This window comes from Amblyraja radiata, chromosome 31 (assembly GCF_010909765.2).
Source record: "Amblyraja radiata isolate CabotCenter1 chromosome 31, sAmbRad1.1.pri, whole genome shotgun sequence".
Taxonomy (NCBI): Eukaryota; Metazoa; Chordata; class Chondrichthyes; order Rajiformes; family Rajidae; genus Amblyraja; species Amblyraja radiata.
In genome coordinates this window covers 22,833,730-22,839,729 of record NC_045986.1, presented here as the reverse complement: position 1 = coordinate 22,839,729, position 6,000 = coordinate 22,833,730, and positions in this window count along the sequence as shown.

Sequence of the window (6,000 nt, the reverse complement as noted above, 5' to 3'; positions counted from 1 at the left end):
ACCGATATCTCACGGATGATTATTGAAGTTCTCACTATTTAAAAAAAAGGATTGATCTAGTTTCTTTCCATGTCCCAAAGACATTTGGGTTTGAAGGTTAATTGGCCTCTGTAAATTGCCCCTAGTGTGTAGGGAGTGGATGAGAAAGTGGGATAGCATATTACTAGTATGAATGGGTGATCGATTATTGGCGTGGAATCAGTGGGCCAAATGGCCTGTTTCCATGCTGTATTTCTAAACTAAACTAAACTAAACTGGAAAGAGTCTTTTATTAGGTTGGTTGCTTTTCCAAGGCAGCGTGAGGTGTAGATGGAGTCAATTGTGGAAAGTCTAATCTGTGTGATGGACCGGGCTACAATTTCCTGCGGTCTTGAGCAGAGCTGTTCTCAAACCAAGCTGTGATTGACAGATCATTTGTAATATTAACGCCAAAACACTTGAAGCTCTCAACCATATTTGTTTCCGCACCATTGATGCTGATTGGGGCATATACTCCATCATACTTCCTGAAATCAATAACCAGCTCCTTCATCTTGCTGACATTAAGGGAGAAGTTAATTTCCCTGATACCATGTTACTAAATTCTCTATCTCCTTCCTGTACTCCATCTCCTCATCGTTCGTGATCAGCCCACCACAATGGTGTTCTCTGCAAAGTCGTGGATGGTGTTAGAGTCAAAATTAGCCAAACAGTTGGGAGTGTAAAGGGAGTAGAGTTGAGGACTGAGAATGCATCCTTGCGTGCTATCGGTGTTGAGAGTTATTGTGGAGGAGGTGTTGTCACTTGTCCTCACTGCGGTCTGCGAGTCAGAAAGTTAAGAATCCAGTGGTAGTGCTGATTCCTAAATCCAGGAGTTTGGAGGTGAGTTTTGATGGGATTATGGTGTTGAAGCTGGAGCTATATTTGATAAATGGGAGTCCTTGTTGTGTATGTGTTCCAGAGATGAGTTTAGGGCTAGGGAGATGGAGGCTGCTGTGGACCTGTTCCAATGGTAAGCAAACTGATCAATATATACTATCATTATAAATATCAAAAAACCATGTGTTCACCTATTGTTATAAAGTGGGATAACATAGAACTACTGTGAATGATGGTCGGCATGGACTCTATAGCCCTAAGGACCTATTTTCATGCTGTATCTCCAAAAGAAATAGGAAGGGAGCAAGCAAGCACTGCACCAGCGCAAAGGGAGCTCCCAACGTGTACTGCGCAGCCGCACTGGGCTGGGCACGGACCCGACGTGGACTGGGCCTGGCCACCAGTAGAGCGAGGAGAGGCCACGTGGTGGGAGTATCCCAGGGAGCGCCGCGGCCCATAGACTGAGGACCTGCCCGGAAGGTCCAGCTCGCCTGCTGGAGAATGGAGATTTGCTCGCAACAGACGAAGGAACTACGCCGCAGACTGGAACCTACCCGGAAGGCCCGGCTCGTCTGCTGCGGATTGAGGACTCACGGGGACCCACCTGGAGGGCCGGTAAGCAGACCGGCTGCAGGAGGGAGTGCAGTGCCTCGACGGGGGAGTGGGCAGCTGGAGGCCCTGCAACTGCCTGGAGCTCAGCTGGACCGGGCGCCGCTCCAAGAGGCCGAGCACGTGGGCCGCACGTCACCTACAGTGATGGAGCAAAGGCAGAGGGCACCACGGCCATGCTTGGACAGGCGAACCCTGCGATGCTGCCAGCACAACGGACCTTCATGGTCAGATCAAGATCCCTGCACTTACGACAAATGGGACTTGAACATGGCGCCAAACTGTCGACTCGGTATACTCTCAGTGTACCACTGCTACACACGTACTGTATCTGAGATGCTTATCAAATATGGATCTGTGCTTTTGTATGGTGATACTTGTACTGAGCTGTATACAAAAATCAGTTTCATTGTACCTCGCTACCATACCCGAAAGGATGAATGCTCACCAAAGAGACCAACATTACGCACCCTTGTTGGTAACCCATGCAGATTTGTCTATTGAGAGTGTCGTGGAGAATTGGGTTGTGAATCAGTGGAAACACAGGATGCCAAATCTGCCCCATGCTCTTCCTTGGATGTGGCATTGACTGTGGAAGTGCTCTCAGCACTCTGTGTGCAATGAAGCAACAGCATGGAAGCCATTTAATTATAATAGCCATATAGTAAGTGGCCAGTAGAGAGCAGCAGAGCCACGTTTTTGATCCAGTGTTGGAAATGCAACAGGCCTCATTCCTAGTCACCAGTGATATAGTTGCATTGGAAGGAGTGCAGTGAAGGTGTCCAGATTAATTCCTGGGTTTGCAGGTTAGCCACGTGAGAAGAGATTAAGCGGGCTAGCCCCATGGTTTGTGGAGTTTAGAAAACTGAGAGGTATTGAAGCATTGAACATTCTTCTGGGCTTCACAGGGTAACTGCAAGGATGATGTTTACCCTTTAGGAGTGTCTAGAACTGGTAATCAGTCTCAAAACATTAGTATTGCAAGACATTTCTTCACCAAATAGGTAGTGAATCTTTGGAACTCATGACCCAAGAGTACTATAAAGGTTCAACCACTGAGTATAACTGCAGATGCTGGCTTACAACTCAGCAGGTTAGGTAGCAGAGCTGAGTCTGAAGAAGGGACTATCTCAACTCATCAATGTCGATCAAGATGTCGATCAATGTTGATCAAAAGTAACATTAGCAAATTTGCAGATGACACAAAGCTGGGAGGCAGTGTGAACTGTGAGGAGGATGCTATGAGAATGCAGGGTGACTTGGACAGGTTGGGTGAGTGGGCAGATGCATGGCAGTGCCGCATAGGTTCACGAGGTTAATTCCCGGGATGGCGGGACTGTCATATGTTAATAGAATGGAGCAGCTGGGCTTGTATACTCTGGAATTCAGAAGGATGAGAGGATATCCTATTGAAACATATAAGATTATTAAGGGTTTGGAGATGCTAGACGCAGGAAACATGTTCCCGATGTTGGTGGAGTCCAGAACCAGAGGCCACAGTTTAAGAATAAGGGGTAAGCCACTTAGAATGGAGATGAGGAAAACCTTTTTCACACAGAGGATTGTGAATTCTCTGCCTCAGAAGGCAGTGGAAGCCAATTCTCTGTATGCCTTCACGAGAGAGTTGGATGGAGCTCTTAAAAATAGCGGAGTCAAGGGATATGGGGAAAAGGCAGGAACGGGGTACTGAGTGTGGATGATCAGCCGTGATCAGAGTGAATGGCGGTGCTGGCTCAAAGGGCCGAATGGCCTACTCCTGCACCTATTGTCTACTGTCTATTGTCTGTAAGATGCCCCATCTAAGCAAGTGCCAGTTACAATTACAATCCTAACATTACACAAGGCTGAGGTTCAGAGAACTGTTTTTGTCAGCTGTATCTCATAATGCAATGGCAAAACAATTTAACCATGCTGCTGGGCAGATGTGAACCACATGAAATTAGTGCAATCTACGATAATTGTGACAACGAAATCCACCAGGAACACTGCTGCATTAGGTCTTTGCTCTTGAATCCCACAGCTATTGGCGCATTAAATCATTTGGGTGAACGTGGATTATTGCTGCTCAAAGGAACTGGTAAATTTCTGCAACATATGAAACTTGTCCAACTCTATAAACGCCTACATGAAGCTACCATCAAACACCATTTTTAAGATTTGGGAGCCAGACAGTTAATTTTTTCCACAATTTTCTGGGCAGTTCCATTTTCTATTTATTGTTGCCTTTAGCGGATTGTAAACTCATAGTCTTTTATGAAAAGATTCATGCAGTGTTCATAACCCAGCAGCCTGGATGAGAAAAAATCACCATTAATCAGAAGCATTGTTTCGAGGGAAAAAATGTAATTCATTTCCTGAGGGCAAATTAATAAAAATGTGCCGCCCTGTTAACATTTTATAGATTTCAATGAGATTCCTCTCATTCATCTAAACCTCAGCGATTATAGGACTCACTGACCCAATCTCTCTTCGTACTTCAGTCCTGCCATACCAGGAATTATCTGGAGATTTTTGGTTTAAATTTACTGTTGAAATAACTGCTACTTCACTTCCAGGAATGCCAAACTTAAAACACTGCTCTCCAATACCATAACTGTCCGTCTCTTTGCCTGATTTCTTGTTCCCTTCTCGTCTTTGATAAGGTTTTGACCAAACGTCACTTCCACAGCCACACGTCTGCATGGCATCCAACTTTGCCTTAATCACAAACCCTCCCTTTTTCCTTTGATCCCTCTTATAACCCCCTCTGCAAATTAAAACCAACTTGTTTTCAATTTCCAAGTTTTAACGAAGAATCTTCAGCAGAAATGTTAACTGTTGCTCCTTCCACAGATGCTGCTGATCGGATGAGAGTTTCCCACATTTTCTGTTTCTATTTTACATCCAAACCATTGATTATATATTGTGAATAGCTGGGATTTAAGATCTTATCCCAGTGCCACCTAGGAAACTATCTGTTCGTTCCTGCTTTGTTTCTGTTTTGGCTCATTTATTCCATCGTTACCTTTCATAACATTTTGTATCAATCTTCATAGTTTAGTTTAGAAATACAGTGCGGTAACAGGCCTTTCGGCCCATCAAGTCCACACTGACCAGCGATCCCTGCACATCAACACTATCCTAGGGACAATTGACACTAATACCAAGCCAAAAAACCTACAAACCTGTACGTCTTTGTAGTGTGGGAGGAAACTGTAGATCTCGGAGAAAACCCACGAGGTCACGGGGAGAACGTGCAAACTCCGTACAGACAGCACCCGTATTAGGGATCGAACCTCGGTCGCTGGTGCTGCAAGCGCTGCAAGGCAGCAACTCCACTGCTGTGCCACCGTGCTAGAAGTGACCACATTTTTACACGTGTATTTCTTGTAATGCCATCCTGGGAAGAAAACTTCAGCGTTGAGAAGACATTAAATGCCATAGCCCATTTTATTCATCTTTCCACCCTAGCACTTGGAATGAGAGAATTATTAACAACATTTTTTTTCTCCAGTGAAAACCAATGGGAGTGAAAATTACTGGATAAAGATAATAATAATAATAATAAATTTTATTTATGGGCGCCTTTCAAGAGTCTCAAGGACACCTTACAAAAATTGAGCATGTAGAGGAAAAACATGTAAGGGGAATGAAATAAATAGTAGAGACATGACTAGTACACAAAGTAAAGACAGAATTCAATACAAAACACAGTATGAGGCAATTAATGCACAGATGAAAAGGGACGGGGACGTGGGGCTAAGGATAGGCAGAGGTGAAGAGATGGGTCTTGAGGCGGGACTGGAAGATGGTGAGGGACACGGAATTGCGGATCAGTTGGGGGAGGGAGTTCCAGAGCCTGGGAGCTGCCCTGGAGAAGGCTCTGTCCCCAAAACTGCGGAGGTTGGACTTGTGGATGGAGAGGAGACCGGCTGATGTGGATCTGAGGGACCGTGAGGATTGGTAGGGGGAGAGGAGGTCAGTGAGATATGGGGGGGCCAGATGGTGGAGGGCTTTGTAGGTGAGGACCAGGATTTTGTAGGTGATCCGGTGGGAAATGGGAAGCCAGTGAAGTTTTTTTAGGACTGGAGTGATGTGATGCCAGGATTTGGTGAGGGTGATGAGTCTGGCGGCTGCGTTCTGGACCAGTTGGAGTCGGTTGATGTAGGTGGAGCTGATGCCAAGGAGAAGTGAGTTGCAATAGTCCAGTCGGGAGGAGATGAAGGCATGGATGAGTCTTTCAGCAGCAGGCGGTGTGAGAGAGGGTCTGAGTTTGGCGATGTTGCGGAGATGTATATTTCATTGCAGATTCTGCCTTCACTATGTTTGTGCAGATGTGTTAGATTGCTTGCTCCAGCACGTTAACCTTGTCATCGCCACATTTGGAATAAAATGATAATTTAACTGTTTGACTAATTTCAATGTGTGTGTTTATTAGTTTACTCATTTTATTATTTGAAACATCCTTTTCATTGGGGGAGGAAATAATTCATTTTTTAATGTTTCTTCGAATTTTGTTTTTCACCAATTCCTACCTGTGTTTTTCAGAGTAAT